The sequence below is a fragment of the Tamandua tetradactyla genome, chromosome 14 (assembly GCF_023851605.1).
Source record: "Tamandua tetradactyla isolate mTamTet1 chromosome 14, mTamTet1.pri, whole genome shotgun sequence".
In the NCBI taxonomy this organism is placed as follows: domain Eukaryota; kingdom Metazoa; phylum Chordata; class Mammalia; order Pilosa; family Myrmecophagidae; genus Tamandua; species Tamandua tetradactyla.
The window spans coordinates 40475871-40498786 of NC_135340.1; the positions used below are offsets into that span (position 1 = coordinate 40475871).

The 22916-nt window shown below is 37.5% G+C and overlaps 1 pseudogene across 1 annotated transcript in view; it reads right to left on the reverse strand.

Annotated features, from left to right (window-relative positions):
• Positions 1–3525: 3525 nt before the first annotated feature.
• LOC143654987 (olfactory receptor 4K15-like) overlaps positions 3526–22916 on the reverse strand; it is a 71103-nt pseudogene continuing 51712 nt past the window's right edge. Inside the window, exons 2-3 of the transcript XR_013162034.1 lie at positions 17645–17770; positions 3526–4510 (exon numbers count right to left, since the gene is read on the reverse strand). The product of XR_013162034.1 is annotated as an olfactory receptor 4K15-like (transcript). The remainder of the gene's footprint in view (positions 4511–17644; positions 17771–22916) is intronic.

A 22916-nucleotide genomic window follows, 5' to 3' on the forward strand; every position in this document is an offset into this window, starting at 1 on the left:
GTCATAGGGGTCCAACTCCATTCATTTATAGATGGATATTCAGTTTTCCTGGCACCATTTGTTGAACCCATTTGAACCAATATTATTTTGATTTCTGTAGTTTTATGATATGTTTTGAAATGAAAAGGAGTTGCTCTTCCAATTCTGTTATTGCTTTTTATAATAATTGACTGTTGAGGATTGGCATTCCATTTAAGTAAAAATCGATCCAATTTACATGCAATCCATAGATTGCTTGGGTAATAATGTCATCTTAATAATATCATTTTACAATCCATGAGCATGAAATATCTTTCCATTTATTCAGGCCTTCTTTAATTTCTTTGACAATGTGTTGGACTTGTCAGTGCTTGTCTTTCATAGAGTTGGTTAAATTTATTTCTAAATATTTTGTTCTTGTGGATGCTAGAACAAATGGAAATTTCTTAATTTCCTTTTGGGTTGCTTATTGCTATTGGATAAAAAATGCAACAGATTTTATGCATTGTTCTTGTGTCCTGTAAGTTTGTTAAATTTGTTTATCAACTGTAACAGATTTTTTGTGGGTGGATCATAAGAACTTTTTATACATAAGATTATGTCATCTTTGAGTAGGGACAGTTTTACATCTTCCTTTCCAGTTTGGATGCCTTTAATTTTATTTCTTCCTAATTTGCTCTGACTATAATTTCCAGTGCTAAATGAATTAATGTGGCAAAAGCACATATCATTGTTTTGGTCGTGATCTTAGAAGGACGATCAGCCTTTCACTATGGAGAATAATGTCAACTGTAGTGGATTCCATGTTGAGGGATTTTCTTTCTAGTCCTTGTTTAAGTGATTTTATCCTGAATGGATGTCAGATTTTGGCAAATTCTTTTTCTGCATCAATTGACCATATCAGCTACTTTGCTTGCATTCCACTAATTTTGTAAATAACATTGATATATTTTTTGCATTTTGAACTACTACATTCCTGGGATAAATGCTAGTGAATCATAGATTATAATCCTTTTTATTTATTGTTGAATTTGCATTTCTATTTTCTTTGATTGATGTTTGCATGTCAGTCTTTTAACATTATTTTCCTTCTACCTGCCTGTTTGGTAATATGACTCTAGTACATTGTAGATAGGCTCATCTTGGTGTTGTGACTTGATAGGGAACTCAAGTTCAAAAGGAATCTTTTGTGGCTGATGTTAACCAGGTAACTCTTCCAGAGAGTTTTTTTTCCTTTGCCAAGGCTCCAAGAGTTTCATTGATCCCCAGTATGGATCAAAATTCATATTTATTTTGTAGGTTAAAATTCTTCTGACTATGCAGAGAGTAGAATGTAAATCCAAACTTTTGCATGATCAATCTTATTATTATAGCATCCATGAGAAAATAATTTTTTGAACCAATAATTAGGCCTGTGGGGAAATATTTTCTGGTCTTTTCTTTATGTTCCTGAAGACACTCTTCTAGTCTGCACTTTCTTTGTAGAATAGGCTTTGTGGGTCCCTGGAATAAAGGATCTAATTCTATTCCACACTCTTGCATAGAAAAAGTTTCCCCCAATGACCTCCCATTGCCCATTATTTTCATTACCTGAAATCACTTCCAATACCTTTCTTCTCCCAAAACATCCCATGGAGTCATTTGTTAATTTTAAAGAATGCATCAAAATTTGTAGATATGTTTTTGGAAGAGTTTCAGATTACTGTAATCTCAATATTTTTCAGAAATAGAGCTATTTTTTCCTAATCCACAGGTATTATGTGCAGATCAAATGAAATATTATATGAAGACACTATGTTTAAACTCCATGGTGATCATTGAATATAAGTTTGGCTTTATTATCAACATTGTAATCATCATATGACAGCCCTGTATTAGTTTTTTTAATTCCATATTTCAGAGAGGATCAAAAGACATTACAGAATGATGACATTATAAAGGAGAAAACATAATTAATATTAAACCTTATTCCATACTACCATTTCTTCCACATTATTTCAAGTGGATACCTAGGATTTGTGGTAGGGCATTCTCTTCAAACCCTCGAAGTCAGATTAAGATACTTGCTTATAGGGTGGGCCACGGTGGCTCAGCAGGCAAGGATGCTTGCCTGCCATGCCAGAGGACCTGGGTTCGTTTCCTGGTGCCTGCCCATGTTAAAAAAAAAGATACTTGCTTATATTTTTGACTTGTTGATTATGAATGTAGTCAACTCACTTAATGTGTATAACTCAGTGTCCTAATTGATAAACAGGTATTAGACTAACAGTATTTTTTAACTTTTAAATTAAAGTGTGAAAATATAGACTTCTTCTTTTGAAAATCAAAGGAATATTCTCAAACTTTTTGAGAGCATTGACATATGTGTACTCTCAACTATGTTTTAGAGTTTGGTGAAGATTAGAGGTCATGGTCTGTAAATAAGCATGGGAATATGTTAATAAAAGGCATATAGTTAGCAGTATTGGTGAAAATTTCTATTTCAGTTTGGAGAGATATCTATTATAGTAAATGAATGGTTAAATTTGAGTGAGAATATGAACGTCTATTTAATAACACAGACAAAAGAACATTAATTATGGACCCAGGGTTTGTTATATATAGCATAGTTAATGGAATATACAAATCCATTTTACTTCTGATTTCAGATAATGAGGGCAACAAACAAATCTATTCACTATTTGATCCCTAAATACGCATAGTTTGTAGTGAAGATTTAGATTCAAGAAACTCTATTTCTATATAAAAACAAAAATGATCTTAATGCTTTTAGTTCCTTGGTTCAGACAGAAATAATTTGAATAACAAGGATTATAAGCAGAAATGTTTGTAAATAAACAAAGGAGGAAGAATGGGAACTTTGAATCTGCAATCAGATTTATTTACCTAAATGTGGTGAGAATGCTGCAAAAATATGATTGTCTGTAAAATTTTGGATAATGCCTGCCACTTATTTGTGATATCAAATTAGATGACTAGAAATATCTATAAATTAAATACTGTTCTGAAACTTTTGATTTACTTTTTACTTTTTTTGTATGCTGTATGGCAGGTTCACATTTCATGGTTTTTCTATGTGAATAGCCCATTATTGCAGCACCATTCATTGAATTGTTTACTTGTTTGTGTTGATTACTTTGTTTATTTGTTTGAGAAGTGCATGGGTCAGGAATTGAACCTGGATCTCCTGCATGGCAGGTGACAATTCTATCACTGAACTACCCTTGCACCCCCTGAAACTTTAAAAATATCATTTAAATATAGTACATTAGAATTTGGTACATATTCATATTTTAAAGGTGACCAGGAGAAGAATGAACTTGATAGGAATGTTAATTTTTACAGGAAAAAGAAGACTAATGAATTTTAGTCTGAATCAAATAAAAACTACTTCAAAAGCAAAAGGTGAGGAGTACCATACTCCTGATAATATAAGACAGTTTGTTTCATTTACAAAACAAAGATGATGTGTTCTATGACATTTCAGACATAACAATAGTTCACAAAGGAGGATTCATAGCCTGGATTTTATTATGAGCTGTTATTTAACATGAGGGTAAGCTGGCAGACTGTCAAGAACTGACCAGTCGACTCCTTGGCTTTTGAATTGCTGATATTACTTCTTTTTTTCTTAAAGCATAAATCAAGGGGTTTAAGAGAGGGGTGAAAACAGTATAGAATATTGAGAACACCTTATCTTCTGGGAAATTATCAGAAGGTCAGGAGTAAATGAAAATGGAGGGCCCAAAGAAGAGGATCACCACTGTGACATGGGCAGTCAGGGTGGCCCATGCCTTGGCCATGCCAGCTGAGGAACAATGTCGCACAGTGACCAGAATGACCGAATAGGAGATCAGGATCACAAAGGAGCTCATGGCCAATACAATACTGTATGAAGGTAACAGAATCTGGAGGACATATGTGTCAGTGCAGGCAAGTTTGATAACTAGGGGAAGGTCACAGAAAAAGCTGTCCACTTTATTGGTGCCACAGAATAGGAGGTTTACTATGAAGACCAGCTGACTTCCTGAGTGCAGCACCCCAATGACCCAGGAGCCCACCACAAGGCATGTGCACTTGTGTACACTCATCATGGCTGCATAGTGCAAGGGTTGACATATGGCTACATATCTATCATATGCCATGGCCACCAGCAGCATCATTTCTCCACCTCCAATGACATGCAGACAGAATATCTGGGCCATGCATCCCTCAAAAGAGATGGTCTTGTGCTCCATGAGGAAGTCAACAATCATTGTGGGGGTGGCAAAAGTGGACAGACACGTGTCAATAAGGGAGAGGTTACTGATGAGAAAGTACATGGGTGTGTGTAGCACAGGGTCAGAGATGATTGTGAGCACAATGAGGAGGTTCCCCAGCACAATGGATAAATAGAAAAGTGTGAAAAAAGCAAAGTAGAAAAGTTGAAGCTCTTGAGGACTTTAAAGACTAAGCAATTCAAATTCAGTCACTCCTGAGTTATTTCCTTGTTCCATGATTTCCAATTTCTGATCTTGGTGCAGAAACTTTCCTATAAATTAAAATGGAAATGGAAATAAGATCAGAGGCTGTGAGAATACATGAGACAAGACAAGCCATTCATCCATTTCTACTCAATATTCTTATCTCCTTTAGATCCTCTTAAGCACAGAAAAACATTAGAAGCAATCATTTGCAGTTATTGTACATCCTTGGATTTCTTGTCTGTATTGCAGCACAGTTACAATATTCTGAAAATGCAGTTATACCCCTCACATCCACCAATTTAAAATTTGTACAAAATAGAATAAATTGGACAGTGAATCTCTAGGGTAAATTGACAGATTTTGAAGTCTTTCTCTTATAATTCCTAGGGCTGTGATCTTAGGAAAATTAAACTTAATATGTGTCAGTTTTGCATCACTAAACTGGAGGAAATAAAGGTATATGCTTCACAAGTTGGTTGTAAGGTTAGAAGAATGATAAAAATTGAAATACTTCAAGAATTTCTTAGACCACATTTGGTTTTCATTATGTTGGGATCTATGCCTTTGTTCCTCTTACCATGAAAGTGTGGATATGTAAAATTACCATGATTTACAATATCAAACTGTGTACTTATCCTACTTGAGCATGATGTTATAGTTTATACATCAGTGCACAAAAAGTGAATATTGTTTATAACTTTACTACTCACTAATGCATCACAAATATTGTTATATTTTAATCATAGGGATGTTTTAAATTTTCCCCATTATTAGAAGTTCTATAATAAATTTAATTCTACTCCAAGACTAATCAGTCTGTCAAATGTTGAAGAGAAGCAGAAAAATCCTGAAGGTGGCAAGAGAAAAGTGATCTACCACATACAAGCAAAGTCACATAAGACTGATTGAGTTCCACCTCCTGAGCAGGCACTGTGGAGATGAGAAGGCAGTGGTATGGTATATAGAAGGCCCTGAAAGAGAAAGACTTCCAGCGAAAAATTCTGTATCCAGCCAAACTGTCCTTCAAAACTGAAGGAGAGATTAAAATTTCACAGTCAAACGAATGCTGAGAAAATTTGTCAGCTGACAAACAGTCAGCAAAAATGAGTAAAAAATATGGATTAAAAATAAACAATAGGGAGAACAAATGTTAAAATAAATTAGGCAGATGGAAATACTAGTGTTCAATGAGAGGGAGGGGTAAGGATTATGGTATTTATGAGCTTTTTCTTTTTTCTTTTTGTTTCTTTTTCTGGAGTGATGTAAATATTCTGAGAAATGATCATGGTGATGAATATGCAACTATGTGATGATACTGTGAGCAATGGGTTGCACACCAAGTATGGGATATTCATACATTAAGAACGTTCACCTATGTATGTTGATTGGTTTTATTAATAAACACTAAAAAAAATCAGCAGAGGGAAGTCTGGAGGAAGGCACAGAATTGAAGATTACCAGTAAGGGTAACCTAAGGGATAAAAAGAAAAAGAAGGAAAATAACATATAGATGTGACTAATAAAATCCAAAGAATAAGCTTGTGGATTCCAGAAATAGCTTTACAGCAACAACTTAATTAAAACACTAAACTCACCAGAGAGTTTGGCAGAATAGACTAAAAATATAATCTAGGCATATACTGCTCACAAGAGATAAATTTAACTTTAGCTAAAATTTCATGTGTATGAATGATTATTTATATAGTATACATTATTAAAATTATACACTCCAGAACATTTTAATTCATTATATATGTCTCTGAAATGATTTATAAGAATGTGCATTCTACATCTCAACCTTGCTTGACAAGACATATGTCATATTTTCCTTTGCTTATTTGTTACACGAAATTGCATCTTATTGATGTTCCATATATTTTATATTAATCAATGGGGTTGACCATTTATTCATACATGAATTGGTCATTTGTAGTTTTTCTTCTTCAATTGCATATCCACATTCCTTGCTCAGTTTTCTACTGGGCTGACCTTCTTTTTATTATTCACCATAAGAACAGTTTATATATTAAGGTATTATCCTTTTTTATAGATATTAATAAAATATTTTGGCTTGCTATTTTCCCATTAATTTTGCATATATTGTCTATAAAATTGTTTGAAATATTTTGGGAAATTCAGATTTATAATTTTCCTAAATATTTTCTGCTTTGGTGGTCCTACTTAAAAAGCCTTTCTATAACCCATATGTTTTTATTATTTCATGAAGTGTCGTGGAAGGCTTATTAACTAATAAATTCAGTTCTTAGACAAAACTTTTAAGCAATGGTGTCTATGAAAACAGAATATTAAGTATATTTGTAGGAGTGAAAGTTTAAGCAGTTTCTTCTCCAAATGCCACCTGTATTGGACAGAGGGGAGGGGTGCCAGTGTTGTGGAGGTGGTGATTGTGAATATAGAATTTCATCAATAATAAATTTCTATGCCAAACAAGATGAGATTATTTCACAGAAATTACAATCACACCTAAGTGCTGAAGGGGAGTGAGGAGGAGGGTTTTCAGCATACCTCTGACCCCTAAGATCACGCCCTACATTTCTGTTCCTTCTAGCTGCTCCTTTAGCCTAATGCCATGATAAGGAATCCTGTTAATAGTCTAACATCTCTTGCATGTCCCTTGTAATTACACATACATTAATGTTTCCTTTCATTTTCTCAAATTATCCTCTTCAGACTGATTATATCACTTCATCAAAATTCTACTCAGTAAAGTCCTTCAAACTCTAACATAAAACTCCCATTCATTCATTCATCTTACAATTCTTCAATATATTCTTCTGCTTTGTATCTGATAAATAATGTAAATTTAAGTGTAAAAATATGTATTAAAAATCAGAAGACAGATGATGAAAATCAGAACCTTAAGCTGTTTTAAATGGATAGCTCCGAAAACCACAAAGCTACTGCATGTCATTAATTTGCATGAACTTTTAGTAAAAATGTGTGAGACTATTTTAACATAAAAAATGGAGGGATCATTCAGACCTCTAATTAATAAGGGAGACATAAAAGTCAGGAAATAAAATTAGATATCAGAAACGGAATTTTAAACCAAATCTCTACTGTTGACCATATAATTCTGAGTAATTCTATAAACTTTACACCCAAAACTTAATAGAATTCATAAAAAATCAAATAGGTATTTTCTTCTGTCCCAAAGTCATTATACAGCAAATAAAGGTAAAAGGATCAAAAATAAATAGCTAAAAGAGGAAGGGGAAAGATTTCTCTGGAGGCAATCTGATATACACATGCAAAAGAGAAGATGGAATTTCAAACTTATACTCATGCAGGTGAAAGAGTAGGTTAAGAATTTTTATGCATTGTCTCTTTATGAGCTCTAATATGAAACTGTCACCCACCAAGTAGCTGAAGCTATGTATTTGTGAAGCCCACGCATAAATAACTTAGAGTCTCTGAAAGTATGGAACTCGAAATAGCATCTGAAATTCATTATAAACTAAGAATAGAACAGTGGGCCATAAATGTTGATAAGTTACCCATGTGAAAGACATTTAAATAACCAAATAGGTCATTAAAACAACTAAAATAGTTTAATAGGATCATTTTTTCATTCACCAATTTCCCACTTGGGAAACCTCCTTTAGTCTCATTTAGTTACTTAGAAATGATGCATGAGTTTGAGTGTGTGTGTGTGTGTGTGTGTGTGTGTGTGTGTGTGATTGAGAATGCTTATGGTAAACCTTACAGCTTTATCCTTATATTACAGTATCAATGTGAAATTATATAATTGGCCCAAGTCACATGGCCAAGAAATGATAAACTTAATCTTTATATTAGAAGCTATATGTTAAGGGTCTATAACACTATGTTTGCATAATATGTGATGAAGATCAATGCAACAACTAAAAAATATGTGTGGCTCCGAGTTGAAAGAAGAAATTTAGTTCAAGCAATTATATTAGACATTTAATATAGTGCCACAGTTATGCTACATAACTGGAATGTAATCTCAGAGATCAGAGTTGCTAAGTCTGCAGAAGAGAAATGCATTTAACAGACATAAATTTTCGTGGCATACGGAAAATAAAATATCATTTCAGAACATGAAATGTGAGTCCATTAACAGTGAGATTAATTCCATCTCATTAACATAATTGGAATAATATGAAAATTTTATCAATGTAGTTTATACAGAAAACTAATTGAAGTAGCAAAAGTGTTAAAACTTACATGAGTCATTTCTGAGATGCCATATAAACTGACTTAAGATAGGTGGAATTTGTTCACTCTTTTAATTTCAGGAATTCCACATGAATAACCTGAGGTGTTGGGATGCTATCTAAAATGCATTCTTCTCATATTGCTTGTAATATTCTTCTCCTTTACCATACACACTTTATATAACAGGAGGTAGAGTTAAAGATGTATTTCTCATTGATGGGTAATTTTGTCCCAGGGGCCCATTATTAACAAGACCTTTAAATCATAACCTAGCAAATCTTGTTTCTACATGGGAATAAATACTTCTAAAATCCATGATTCTAGTTAATCTATATATTTGTTATTTTGAACAGGCTCTTGTAACTAAAGGGGGATTCATTTTCATGAATATTTATTCCTGGGTTAGATTTCTGAGCAGTTTCTTGAATTCTCTTGAAGCACCTTTTATCTTCTCTTCAGGATCAGTTCAGTCCCAATTGCTATGATTAACATTACCTATGAAAAAATATTGTTTCATGCCACATTCTAAATATTGTAATGACAGCTGTAGTAAAATATTACAAAATATCAAGTTATAAATCACTTGGAGAACCAGAATATATCTTATTTTTTCTACATTCCCCAAATTAAATTTAATTCAGGATTTTTTTAATTCAGTATGTAATACATGCAAAACCATAGGCTATCAATCAAGAATAAGTAAGAGAGCAGCTTATCTTCAAATAGTTTGCAATTTAGAAGGTGAATTAAAGAAATGGAAATGGTGAAAAATTGAGTTGTTTGCATATTATAAGAGAAGTGCAAACAATAAGATGTAGGTATTCAACACTAGGTAAGATAACCTTTTGATAGAAAGATCAGAAAATATGGAAGAACAATAAAGAAGGAGGAGGAGGGTGAAGAAGGAGGAAAGCAGAAAGGTGAAGGAAAAGGGTAAAATATAGCATTGTAAAGAAGACAAAAATTTAGTATTAACTGAGACAGTAAATTTTGACAGGCAGAGAGAGTGAGTGAGGAAGATAACATCGTGCAATACAGATCAAAATAAATAAATGTAGAAGTGAAGAAAACTAGAATTGATCCAAGAATATTTGCTCCAGCTTCACTACAGATATCATATGCCAGAGATTTTATTGGACTTATTTTGAAAGGTCTCAATTACAGGCATTGGAATTCTGTACTTAATCTGTTGGAATAAGGAATGAGATTCACAATTTCAGTGCAGTAGAATATGCTATAGAAACACCTATCTGATGGTGTTTGTGGAATTGACTGGAGGGGGAAAAGGTTACAGGTGAGCAGATGCAATTGAAGGTCACTGCAGATGTTTCTTGTATGCCTACTAAAGTCCTGAGAAGGGCACAGAAAAAGAAGAGATAAAAGTGATAAACAATTAAATAATAGGAAATTCAGACTCAGCTGATTGCAAGCAATAGCTAAGAAATGTCAAGAAAATCAAAGTATAAAGAACATGGGAGGGGGTGCAATGGTGGCTCAGCAGAAGAATTCTTGCCTGTAATGCTGGAGACCCAGGTTCAATTCCCAGTGCCTGCCCATGCAAAAAAAAAATACATATATATAGTGGTTAGTAAAGGACATGGGAAGGAATAGAGTGATTTTCTAATCCAGAAAGTTTCAAACTTTGATCCATGAAACCATGGAAGTGTTGTGCAGGTTCCTAAAGGGAAAAGGGGGTTCCAAATCTCCACACACCTTCAATTGGCTGTCATCAGGGCAGTTTTCCACGTATTTGTTTGTATAGTAAGCTCAGGCAATTTCATATTTTAAAAAGTGTTCCAATGCTTAAGTTCATTTTGTTTGAGAAATAACTGATTTATATCACTCCCATTCGTCTGTATATGAAAAGCTGGAATTCAGGGATGTTGAGTAAATTCCTCAAGATTTAAAAAAATTGGAGCAATTTTAAGTAGAAACTAGCTCTCCTGAATGAAACTAGTTCTCCCAGCACTTTCCATCATAGTAGAATGATTTATTCAACCAGAAGCAGAATCAACAAAGGAATGCCCCTATCACTAGAAATACTCCAAAAACTCCACAAGTATTCATTAATCACTGCTTAGTTATCACTGTGTGGAGGAGCATGTTTGGATGGAAACTTTCTGTGGGTTTGGAAATAATTGATTGAGGCATACATAATGGATTTGGAATGACAGGCTTTTACTTCCAATATGTTTATGTAGAGGTAGTTTTTGTTTCTTCATGTTTCCAGTGCCCTGCTGGCAATGGTGCCAGCTAAGCCTCAATCCAGGTTTGATAGTCTCAAAACTAAAAGAATTTAGAGATGAGAGGGCCAGTAGGCATAAAGAGAAAATTTATTAAAGCAGAAGTTCATTAAAAGAGAGAGTACATGTTAGAGAGACTAAGGCAGATATCCCCAAAGGAGTGAAACACACTGAGTGGATTGGGCCAGCTTATTTTATATGAAAGTCTTTGTTTGTCACAGGTTTCCAGAGCAACCTTTGAATGCTAGTTTTCTTTTTTGTTCTAGGAGAAGATAGTTAGCAGTATTTGTGTTTGTTGTCACATACCAAAAATTTGTCTTTGGGCAAATGATTAACAATCTTTACGACTCTCTGCTTCCTATTATTACCTAATAGTTTGCCTTGGGTTCAGAATTTTACAAGCTCTCATGCTTTGGGGAGTGTGCAATGGTTTGGGGAGATTGAATGGCTGAAGTTTGCAGCTGTATTAGTTCCTTTGGAGTTAGTTAAGAAACAAGGTACTCTCAGTTGTCTGTTGACTCTTTCAGAGCTGAATAGGAAACCAGGGATAACAGTTGCATAATTTTATCATTCTTAATTTCCATACTTGTAAAAACTTATTCATTCAGTATTCATTCAACAATATTCATTTCATGTCTACCAAGTACTAGTCAAATTTCTCAGCTTAGTTCATAGAGTAAATGAAGAAAACAAACCCTTACCCTCAGAGATTATTTGTTGGGGAACTGGAAGAGGCAGAAAATAAAAAGTAAGTAAATAAGTATGTTATATAGCATGTTGAGTGGTAATAGATGCTACAGAACAAAATAGAGTAAAGAGGAGAGGAATAAGGATTATTGAAAATGCAGCGCTAAATAGAGAAGTCTTCTCTGATACGACTTCAAGAAAATATCTGACTGAGGTTAAAAAGTAAGCTATGCAGACGTTAAAGGGAAGAGAATTCCAGGAAGAGGGACTATCAAATGCAAAGAGCCAGCTTTTCTTCATGTGGAGAATGCCTATGCTCACCTCCTTTGAACATTTCACTATGCATTAAAGTTTTGGGCTGCCACACACTGATTAGTCCTTCAATTCCTTCCTGCTACAGAGACAGGAACCCTCATTGTGATGGCTCCTGGTTGAATTCTTGAGAACTCCCAGGACTGTCCAACATCAAGTTTGGTAACCATGAAAAGACAACAAACCCTACATATAAGAGTTTTGCTTTCTGTCTTTGTCCTTCTCTCTTCTCCAGCCATAGAACATAAATTTAGCTAGCTCATTTGACCATGGAACTCCTTCCACTGGAGGGTGGTGGAGGATGAGCTCCTCACACCCTGTAGACCCAAAGGTTAAATGAGTAAAGGTTGACTCTATTCTTTGGGCCTTGACTGCAAGAGCACTCCAAGTCCTGCAGGAATTCCTTAGACTGTCCATGTGCTATGTCTGAGCCTCTCTTTACTGCCTTCTGCATTTCACAATAAATTAGTACTCCTGGAGTGTCAGAGTAAAAAAAAAGAAAAAAAAAACACTAGGCAGGAGGGTTAAAGCCTTAGTTTTTGTAATTACTGTAAATAAATCTAGACATTAGAAAGAAACCACCCCTGGACTTTCACTAAGGCATTAGGGAGCTGCCAAAAAGCTGCCTCAGCAAAAGGAAAAGCCCTTTTCCAGTTTTGGGAGTCACAGTTTTAGGCAAAACAGATCTAATAATTGGAAACAATTAAAAGAAAGGCATAGAAACTCTCAAATCCTACCACCCTCTTCTAAAAAATTTAAATCCATGTTCAACAGACCAGGCCTCATTCTTTATTTCTCATCTATCCTTGATCTCAGGGCCTCTTAAACTTTGCCTGAATATGAATAAACCAGCTAAAGCAGCTGTAAGGGATAGGGTTCAGTGTGGAAAGGTTGGGGAAGTATGAGGTTGGTTTAGAATTCTTTCTAGTGAGCCTGGAGATTACATGCTTTTTGAGGTTGTTCATAATTTTGGGATAAATGAAACAAAATGATATTTTAAATTCCTATAGAAGGAATAACAAATGCAACTGCAAAAATTATAGTGACAAACTCTAGTCCTATTCCTATTTGTATAATGACTTTTTGAATCAAACAAATACAGGCTTATACTACTTAGGTGTGTTCTTCCTAAATTAATCCAAGTTCAATGATTCAAATTAGCCAGTATTATAAGTACAATCTCAAAATCCCTTTAAAAAAATAACCTAACTAAACAATTGCATAATTTGAGAGTATACTTACTTGCTATAGATGATATTTACATAAAATATAATAAAGATGAGGATGTATTGATGCTTCAAATATATCCCATTTAAGGACTCAGTTGATTTTAGTAAGGAATATAAATGAGATTTTTTTAACTATAAATACTTTTGCTTCAGATCAGGTAAGAGGAAATTCTTCCACCACTTTGCATGGCCCCACTCTCACTCATAACTCCAGGGGGCAAGTCAGAGCTCTGCTGTCTGGGTGGCAATCCCAGGAAAAGATGTTTCACTCCAGGCCATGGATGTCACGTTTGACAAGGCTAGATGACCCACTCATAATAGCTGGATGTTTCATTAGGCACCTCTTTCTTTGTCATTGGGATCCCCAGACCAGTCAGGGACCTAATTGATGATTTACATTCATATGGCATCTTTTCTGCCCTTTGCAAGACACAGACCCTCCATGGCGTTCTAGAGAGCTACCAAAATGCCTTTAAAGACTCCCTTCAGGGACAAGGTCTCCTGCCAATGTTGAGGACTTTCCTCTCCTGTTCTCACCTACTTACAAGCCCAAGGAATTTCCAGGCAAGGTGGGTCTCTGGGGATGCACAGAGAGCACATCACCTGGGTGGTTGAACTGATGCTGGATGCTGGGTTTTGGATGGGGCCCAAGCCTTAAGTTTCTCATAGAGGCTCAATTGGGTGTTACTATGAAGATTTCCATTTCCCAATAGTACGTGTTCTTGTTTGCTAGCTGCCAGAATGTAACACACAAGAGATGGATTAGCTTTTAATAAAAGGGGATTTATTTCATTAGTTCTTCAGAGGAAAGGCAGCCAACTTTCAGCTGAGGTTCTTTCTTACATGGAAAAGCACAGGGTGATATCTGCTGGCCTTCTCTCCAGGCCTCTGGGTTCCAACAACTTTCCCTGAGGTGATTTCTTTCTGCATCTCCAAAGCCCTGGGCTGAATTGTGAGTGCTGAGATGAGGTATGCTGAGCTGTTTGGGCTGTACTATGTTGAGCTCTCTCATTTAAGCACCAACCAATTAAATCAAACATCATTCATTACAACAGGCACACTTCCTAGCCGACTGCAGATGTGATGAGCAACAGATGAGGTTCATGTACCATTGGCTCATGTCCACAGCAACAGAACTAGGTACCTTTACCTGGCCAAGTTAACAATTGAATCTAACTACCACAGTACCCTTCACCATTTTCTAATCTTTCCTCTTTTTCTCCTTCTCACTGGCAGAGATACAAATAATAGAACAAAAGACATTCAGTCTCAGGTATAGTCCTAGGTTTTAGACCAAGAAATTCCTGGGAGGGTTATCAGTGCCCAGCCAATAAAAATCTCTCAAAGATCCAAACACCTTCCTCTTAAGCTGGAGGCAAAGAAACATTCCTTGCAACACTATCTTTCCAGTGTTGACACCAAATGGAGACTACAGAATGGTATAGGACTTCAGTGTCATCAGTAGTACCAAATCTCTACTGCATCTTCACTCAATCACTAGGAGATTTGAAGTTATTCATGGTTGTAAACCTCAAAGCTGCTTTCTTTTGCAATCCACTTCACCTCGATTCCCTGCAATTGTTTGCTTCCAAGTGTACTCTTCCTAGATCCACAGACACGTGACAGTATACCAAGACAGCACTCACGCTGCCATTTTGTAAAAGTCACACCTATTTGGGAATGCCATTGGAAAAATACTAGGGGAATTAAGCCTTGAAACCAGACCCCTACTACGGTGTGTAGATTGCGGGGAGGGAGGTTTGCTAAGCCTTCCTCGATGGGGGGTCTTCTGCGGCCAGCGGTCGGGGGAAGTGTTGGCCTATGCCTCCGGGGGCTCGACAGAGCAGGACGCGCGCACGCGGGACGGATATCAAACCACGGGACCAAGTGGAGTTAGCAGGACTGCGCACCAGGACCTTTATTAAGGGAAGCACATTTGCTTATATAGAAGCGGTGGAGAGGGGGATGATCTCAGGAAAGGGTGGCCGTGGGCTTAGCTGATTGGTGGAAGGAGACATTATGTCTAAATATGGCTTGGGACGGAGGAGAAGTGGAGGATGGGGGGGCGTTAGAGCCAAAGGGAGAGAGAGATAAGTGCGTGAGGTGTTTAGTAGCCGGGTAGAGGGTTGAAAAAAGGTGGCCAGTAAAGAAGGCGCTGTGATTGGAGGATAGGATGACGCTATCGGTTGCTGGGTAAGGTGTGGTTGAGGAGGGGCCTGGTTTGAAAGTATACTGCAGTAGATGACATACTAATTTGTAGTCCCACAATTGAAGCTTCCAATAGAAATACTGTTCAAGTTTTAAATTTTCTAGGAAACAAGGGGTGGTAGTTAATTAGCTTCAGGTGTCAACATGGCCAGGTGAGAGTTTCTCATTCTGCTTCTGTGGACTTCAATCATTATAATGTGAAATTCATCTATGACTGATTACATCTGCAGTGGGTCTAAGTGGAGGGCCTTCCACAATTAGTGGTGTTTAATTTAATTAGCTGGAAGCTTAAAAGAGAGAGGTCATAAGAGAACTCAATGCAGCACAGGCCAAGCTGCTCAGCATACCTCATCTCAGCACTCAAAGCTCAGAACACAGAAGGGAGTAATCCCAGAGAAGGTCATTGAAACCCAGAAGCCAGGAGAAAAGGCCAGCAGACATCGTCATGTGCGTTCCCATGTAACAAAGAGCCTCATATGAAAGTTAGCTGCCTTTCTTCTGAAGAACTATCATTTTTAACTAAATAAATTCCCCTTTATTAGAGTCAACCCATCTCTGATGTGTTGCATTCTGGCAGTTTTGGTAGACTAAAACACAAGGGTATCTAATATTGCCTTCCAAAGCCCAGATCTCTGAGCAGACAGTGAAATATCTTGGATTCATTCCCTCTCTGGGGGCTTGGGTGCTCAGTACAAGTCACATAGATGTATAACTAGCCTAGCTCCACCAGGGACCAAGAAATAATTCAGGTTTTTCTTAGATATGACTGTTGATTGCAGGATTTGGATCCCTGGATTTGGGGGTAATTGCACTGACACTCTTGAGTGGGCAGAGGAAAAACAAAAAGTCTTCCAAGCTCTTAAATTCCTTCTAACCTCATCTCCAGCTATGATACTGCCAAATATGAAGAAATCACTAACCTTGTATTGGGAAAAAGGTAAGTAGTGGCCTTCAGAGTCTTAACTCAGAAACTGGAAAAGTATCTTTGGCAAGTAGCTTACTTTTCCAAACAACTTAGATTCAGTAGCGTGAGGATGGACAGGAAGCCTGAGGGTTATAGCTGCAATTGGCACTCCTTATTGAGGATGTCTCTAATCTTACGATGATCCAGCTACTCAAAATTCATACCCCTAATCAGGTTCAAAGCGTTGTAGTGACCAAAGGCCATCAATGGTTGAGAGGAGGACGTTTAACTTAAATGCCAAGTCCTCTTCCTTGACACACCATGAGTCATACTAAAAAGATATCATATTTTAAACCCAGCCAATCTCATGCCAACAGAAGAATGAGAGCCTTCAACCCATTTATGAGTAGAGGCAATTTTTCAGGTGAACTCTAGTTGCTGCTACCAGAAGGATGAATCCCTAAAGAATCCCAACAAGGTTTGGTTCACAAATGAGAATAGTTTCATCATTGAAGGAACTCAAAGTTAAGACTATGTAGCTGAAGACCTTCAACAAATTATAGAGTCAAAACCCCTCAGCACGTGTGTCTTTCCAGAAGGCTGAACTCCTTGCACTGAGCAGAGCTCTAACATTAGGTCAGGGACGAAAAATCAATATCTACATTGACTCCAAATATGCCTTTCTTTCTCTTCATTCCCATGCTACTATATGGAAAGAAAGGGGATTATTAAAAGCTAAGTGTTTCCCCATAAATACCACCTATAAGCTATCCAGAGGCCCAAGGAAGTTGCTGTAATCCACTCTAAGGGACACAAGAGGAGAGATAGATGTTGTGATTGGAAAATGTTGATTTACTAACTGAACAGTCCAACAGGCAGCACTCTCCCCAGTGTCAGAATTATATCTTATCCCATACCCTCATGTGATAGCTATAAGACCAGAGTACATATTGGATGAGATCTGACAAGTCCAAAAAAATGATATAGAATGGCCCTGAGAGTTGCTACAAGCAGGTATCAAAGTTATTTCTACCTGGGCACACATCATGGAAAGCAATCAAGTTTCTCCATGACTCTTTCATGAAAAAGAGGCCATGATGACCTTTGCTAAGTCATCTCTTTGAGGGTCTATGCCTCACTATGAATATAAAGGAAGTCACTCATTTATGCACCATCTGTGCCTTAAACAAAACTGGAGGAAACTAAGACCTCCCCCAATAATACAAGCAGTCAAGCATAGAGGCATGTACCATAGAGAAGACTGGTAGTTAGACTTCTCCCAGATTCCCATGTCCCAGGGATTTAAATGCCTTTTAGTGTTCATTGATATCTTCACAGGATGGATCAAACCCTTACTGACTAGGACAGAAAAGGCGCAAAAAGTCTCAAAGGGCTTGTGGAAAGAACTCATACCATGTTTTGCACTCCCTACATCCACTCAATGTGACAGCGGCCCCCATTTTCTTCAAGTAGTTGAGCAGCTCTGTGTGACTCTTGGAATTTCTTTTCCTGCACATGCCTCCTGGAGGTCCCAATACTCTGGTAAAGTAGAAAAGTCAAAACACTATGTTAAGAGAACTATAGCTAAGCTGTGGCAAGAGATAGCTGAGATGTGGATAAAAATCCTACCTATCACTCTTTTCAGGGAAAGGCAGTCCCAAAAAGCACCATGCAGCTAAGTCATTACAGCTTATGTGAGATCTTCCTTTCCTCAGAACTTCTGACACTGAGACACAGGAAACCATAAAACACCTCACAATTCTACAGTAAGTCCAGCAGGCTCATAAGGAATATGGGAATTGAGTCCTCTGTACACCCCATCACACTGATTTACTTTTGTGAGTACATCTAGAAGACCAAGTTTTGCTAAATCTTGGAAAGAAAATTCCCTGGCAAAGCAGTTACAGCCCAAATGGAAGGGCCCTTATACAGTACTCTTAACCAATTCAAACTACAAGTGGTTACTATCTGGGTACATATTTCTGGGATTAAACATGTCTGTCTTAAGTTCCTGTAGATGGAAGAAAAAGAAAGACTGGAAAAGGTGTCAAAATGCAAGCATCCTATTCTTGTGAATCAACTGAAGGCCTGAAGTGCCTTTTCAAGAAAATGGGATAAATCATCTCACCAATAGAGAAGGATGAATTTACTCCTATTTTTATGTGTGCATCCTCTTTTCCCCCTTCCTCTGTACACAGGCCTTTACTTTAAAGAGGTCCAGTGTGTAGCTGACCTCTTCAATTTATTCTCTTAATGGGTATGTGCCCTCATTCTAGGAAGCCTGAAGTGTGACCCATTGACACTAGACTCTGGGCTTTCACCCACTAGTTTGGAACACATAGCGCCCACATGAGACTGACCAGCATGAAGCTAACAGATCTTCTTTCAAAATTTCCCTGTATCCTTGACCACATTCACAATGAGTTCTTCCAAAAGTGCAACTTTTCCATAGAATCACCCGCCACCCAGTCAAAGGTGTCTTACCTGCAAATACCTACCTCTCACCTCTAGTAAAAACTATGCCTTCTTGCTTATGTTCCAATTCCATTCTTCATGACCAAGTCAATCTAAGAAGCCTTGACTCAACCCTTTGTAAACAGACATTTTGGGCCATAGAAACCCATACCTCCACTAATATTTGCTCTACCCATAAGTATAGTCGGTCACAAAGGTGGGAATAAGATATATGATAAAGAGTACACAGATTTCCTGCAAGATCACTATTCTTGGGATAAATGTAACTCACTCCCAAGGGGGTGTTACCCAATTGCACCAGCATAAACCAGGGACAGATGTAAATCTCCTGTATTATCCTCAGACATTGTATAAATGCTTGTATCAAAATCTATGACCACTTGGCAGGAATGCCAGGAATAGGCTGGAATAAAAATCGAAGCATCACATTTGATTCCAATGACACTCTGTATGACCCTGATTTTCAGCATGCAGTGGAGCACAGATCACTCATGAGTAAATCGAACACAGCTGGCCACATAAGCAACCAGTGGTCCATTGTTCAGACCAGCAGATGGCCTAAAATTTGTGTCTGTACACCCCAATCAGGGAGTATTCTTCCATTGTGTATAGAAAATCTATTTTAGCCCACCCCCAAAGTGGTCAGGGACATGCAATTTAGTGTACGTGGCCCCAGTCAAGTTAAAGAGTAGAAATGAGCTTTTTCCACTCCCAGCTTCCCAACCTGTGATCCCAAACTATAGTTGAAAAGCAGTCCCATTCCTAATCCCACTCCAAACCTACCACTAAGACTGGTGAAGCTATAGCTACAGGAAATGCAAGAACTGCTCATGCAGAGTGGGTCCACCATAATCTCTCCAAAATATTCACCAGCACTGAATGAACGGCTTCCACCTTAACCCTTCTCCAATCTCAGGTAAATTCATTAGCTGGCATTTCCTCCAAAACTGACAAGTCCTTGATGCCCTAGATGCCCTTTCAATAGCCCATGGGTGAACATGTGCATTCCTGGGAGAGTTTTGTTGTTGTTATGTTAATCAGAGCTCAAAGATAACACAGGATATTAACCCCCTTAGAAACCAGACCTCTTGATGTCTACCCAGTCCCAAGATCTCTCATTTAATTTATTCAAGTTTCTGTCACCCAGGATAGGTGTCATCCTTCATTCCATTCTTTTCTGTTTTATGTGGCTAGCCACCCGTGTTCTCCTCTTTTGGGTTCTCATCTCTCTCTCTCTCTCTCTCTCTCTCCCACTTCTCTCTCTCTTTGCCTAGAATGCTGTGCCTCAAGAGCAACATCTTGATTTATAGTACAGATTGGATTCCCTTATAAGACTTCATCAGATGACCAAGGGGTCACACCAGAACAAGAAAGATGCAAAAAATCCCGTATCCTCTAAGAAGAATCCTTAGATATGCTAGCCATAGAATTCGCGCCCGTTGTAGGCAAGCACAATGCCCGCCATCCCCCCAGAAAAAAGTAGTTATAGAAGGCAGAACTCTTGACTTTAGCAGCCCTTAAGATTAATGGAAGGATTTCTCTGAGAGGAGAATAAGGCAGTTACAATGGAAGAAGGAAGAGGAAAGTGACTCTAAGACCCATACAAGAAGTTCCTTTTGGTGCATGCACACTTAAGCCCTCACACACCTGGGCCTCACTCAGGTCAGCACCAAAAAGAACCAATGCAAAGTACAATTTCTTATGATCCTAACCAAAAGGGGAAAGGTCCCCCCAAGTCCGTATAATGCAAGAATCCCAACCTCAGAGGGCTTCTCCTCCTTTGAAGAATTTCTGTGCTCACCCCTTCAAGCATGTATTTTCATTCTTCCACTAGACATTAAAATCTTGGGCTGCAACCACTAAAACAAATAAAAATAAAAAGAGCACAAGGAAAGTAACTGAAATTTTCTGGAAGTATTAACAAGACCTTTGAGAAATCACCAGTGTCCCTTGTGGTGGGTTCTTAAAACCAAAACCAAAACCATTGAATAAGGCATTACTTATGGATAGGTTTTAACCTAGGAACTATTTTTTTGATCATTAACCTCTCCCTCTTGTTTCTGATTCTCTCCACAGTCAAGTTACTAATAGATTGTTTCCATCTCCTTATAATCTTGGATATAATAACATTGAAAGTCCACAATAATTTTAAACGTGTGATATCAGTTTAGACAAAAAGAGACCTTTAAGATTTGAAATGTATGTAGACTGGAAGTAGACTAAAATAACTCAACAGAGTTACTCAGCAGAAAATATATGCTATTTATTATGAAAAATTAAAAATGGTTCATAGAGTGGATCTAAGTTCTGCCTAGATCAATGAATTAGGAAACCACCTCAGGAGGTAGAACCAAGTTCTACGAAGGGAACACTTTCTGCCCTTGGATTCAGGGAATCTAATGAAATATGTCCAGAATAGCTATGAGCCAGAGATGGCATGTATTTTTTTCACCCTCTTTTTTAATTTACATGTCTATTGCAGTTGTCTGATCCTTTTCTAACCATTGCATACTGGGCATATGGGGAAGAGAACTTAACATCTTTTCATTCAGACATATCCATTAAGAAAATGGTCTAAACCCAGTGAGCCTGATATGTATCTTGAGGGATAAAAATTAATAATAAAAGGTCCTGGAATTCTACCCAAATGTAATTGGGGATGAGACTTTAAAACTCTTTGAATTGAATGAGCATATTTTCCACGTGGGAAGAATGTACAAAATTGTACCCAGAAAGTAGACCATGTTAGGTGGAAATTACAGACAGAATATTTTACATTCACTTTAAACAAGAGATGGGTTTTTCCTCAACTGTTATTCTTGGTTAACCTGTAAATTGTTTGACAAGTAGAATGTGGCAAATGTGCTGCAATGTGGGCAGGCCACGGTGGCTCAGCAGGCAAAGTTCTGGACTCCACACCAGAGACCTAGATTTGATTCCTGGTGCCTGCCCATGCAAAAAAACAAACAAAACAAAACAAAACAAAACTACTGCCATGTGAATCCCAAAACTGAGGCCTTAACAGGCCAGCAGCTTTTACCTCCACCCTGCTGGGGAACAGCCCCTGTGTAAAGGTCAGACTAGACTACTAAATGATGAGAAATAATGTAGAATAAGGAAACCCAACTAGATCCCAGACATTGCAGACACTCAAGCTGAATCTGGTTTGAATCTGTGTGTCCTCTAAAAAATCATGTTCTTAAAACTAATCCTTTCTTGTGAGTGTAAACCTAGTATAAGTAGGACCTTTCAATGAGGTTACTTCAGTTAAGGTGTGGCCCACGTTGGGTCTTAATCCTCTTACTGGAATCCTTGGTAAACAGGATGAATACTGAGAGACAAAAAAGCCACAGAAGCAAGAAGCTGAAAGTAAGGAAACCTGGAAGAGAAGGCAGAGACCAGCAGATGATGCCATGTGGCAGATGAACCAAGGATCACCAGCAGCTGGTGCTTGGGAATAAAGCATCATGTTGGTGATACCTTGATTTGGGCATTACCCCAAGACTCTAACCAAAAGGGAGTAAATTCCCATCATTCAAGACCAACCACTTGATGGCATATAGCTTTCAGCAGCCTAGGAAATTAAAACAATATCAGATACGTTCTGGAAACCATCTTGGTATTGTCAGCACCAGTTGAGTTCTCAGATGACTGGAGCTGCATACGTGTCTCCTGTGCAAGGCAGGGTCCCATTCTTTCTATTTCCATATAGTTAAGCCTAGAACTACATATTCGAGATTTCCCTTTCTGCATGGCTCTGGATTAGAGTTATCTAAGAATAAATTGGGGATTGTAGAGACAGCCATTATTCTTATCAGATCATTGTGAATAGATGACATATGGATGCAACAGTGCAGCAGGTTCCAGCTTGTTTTGCTCTGTCACTCACTTTACATCCAACTCTTTCTCCTGGATGGTGGATTTAAGAACCAACAGTAGCCTCTGGCCATGACCAGATGCTTGGTTGCAGATCTATAGAGATAACAACATCAAATGAATTTCTTTTTTACAAATTTACCCTCCATGACTCCCACTTTGTTGGATAAATGGTCTTGGTTTCTTAGATTTACTGGTTCTTGCTTCCTCTGATTCTGTAACTTGTCATTCATATTTCTCTTCCCTAAATCCTCCCAAAAGTGTTCAAGGTATAATTTCTATGATAAATCCATTATCCATATTGGTTCTGCTTTCCAATTTGAACTCTACCTTA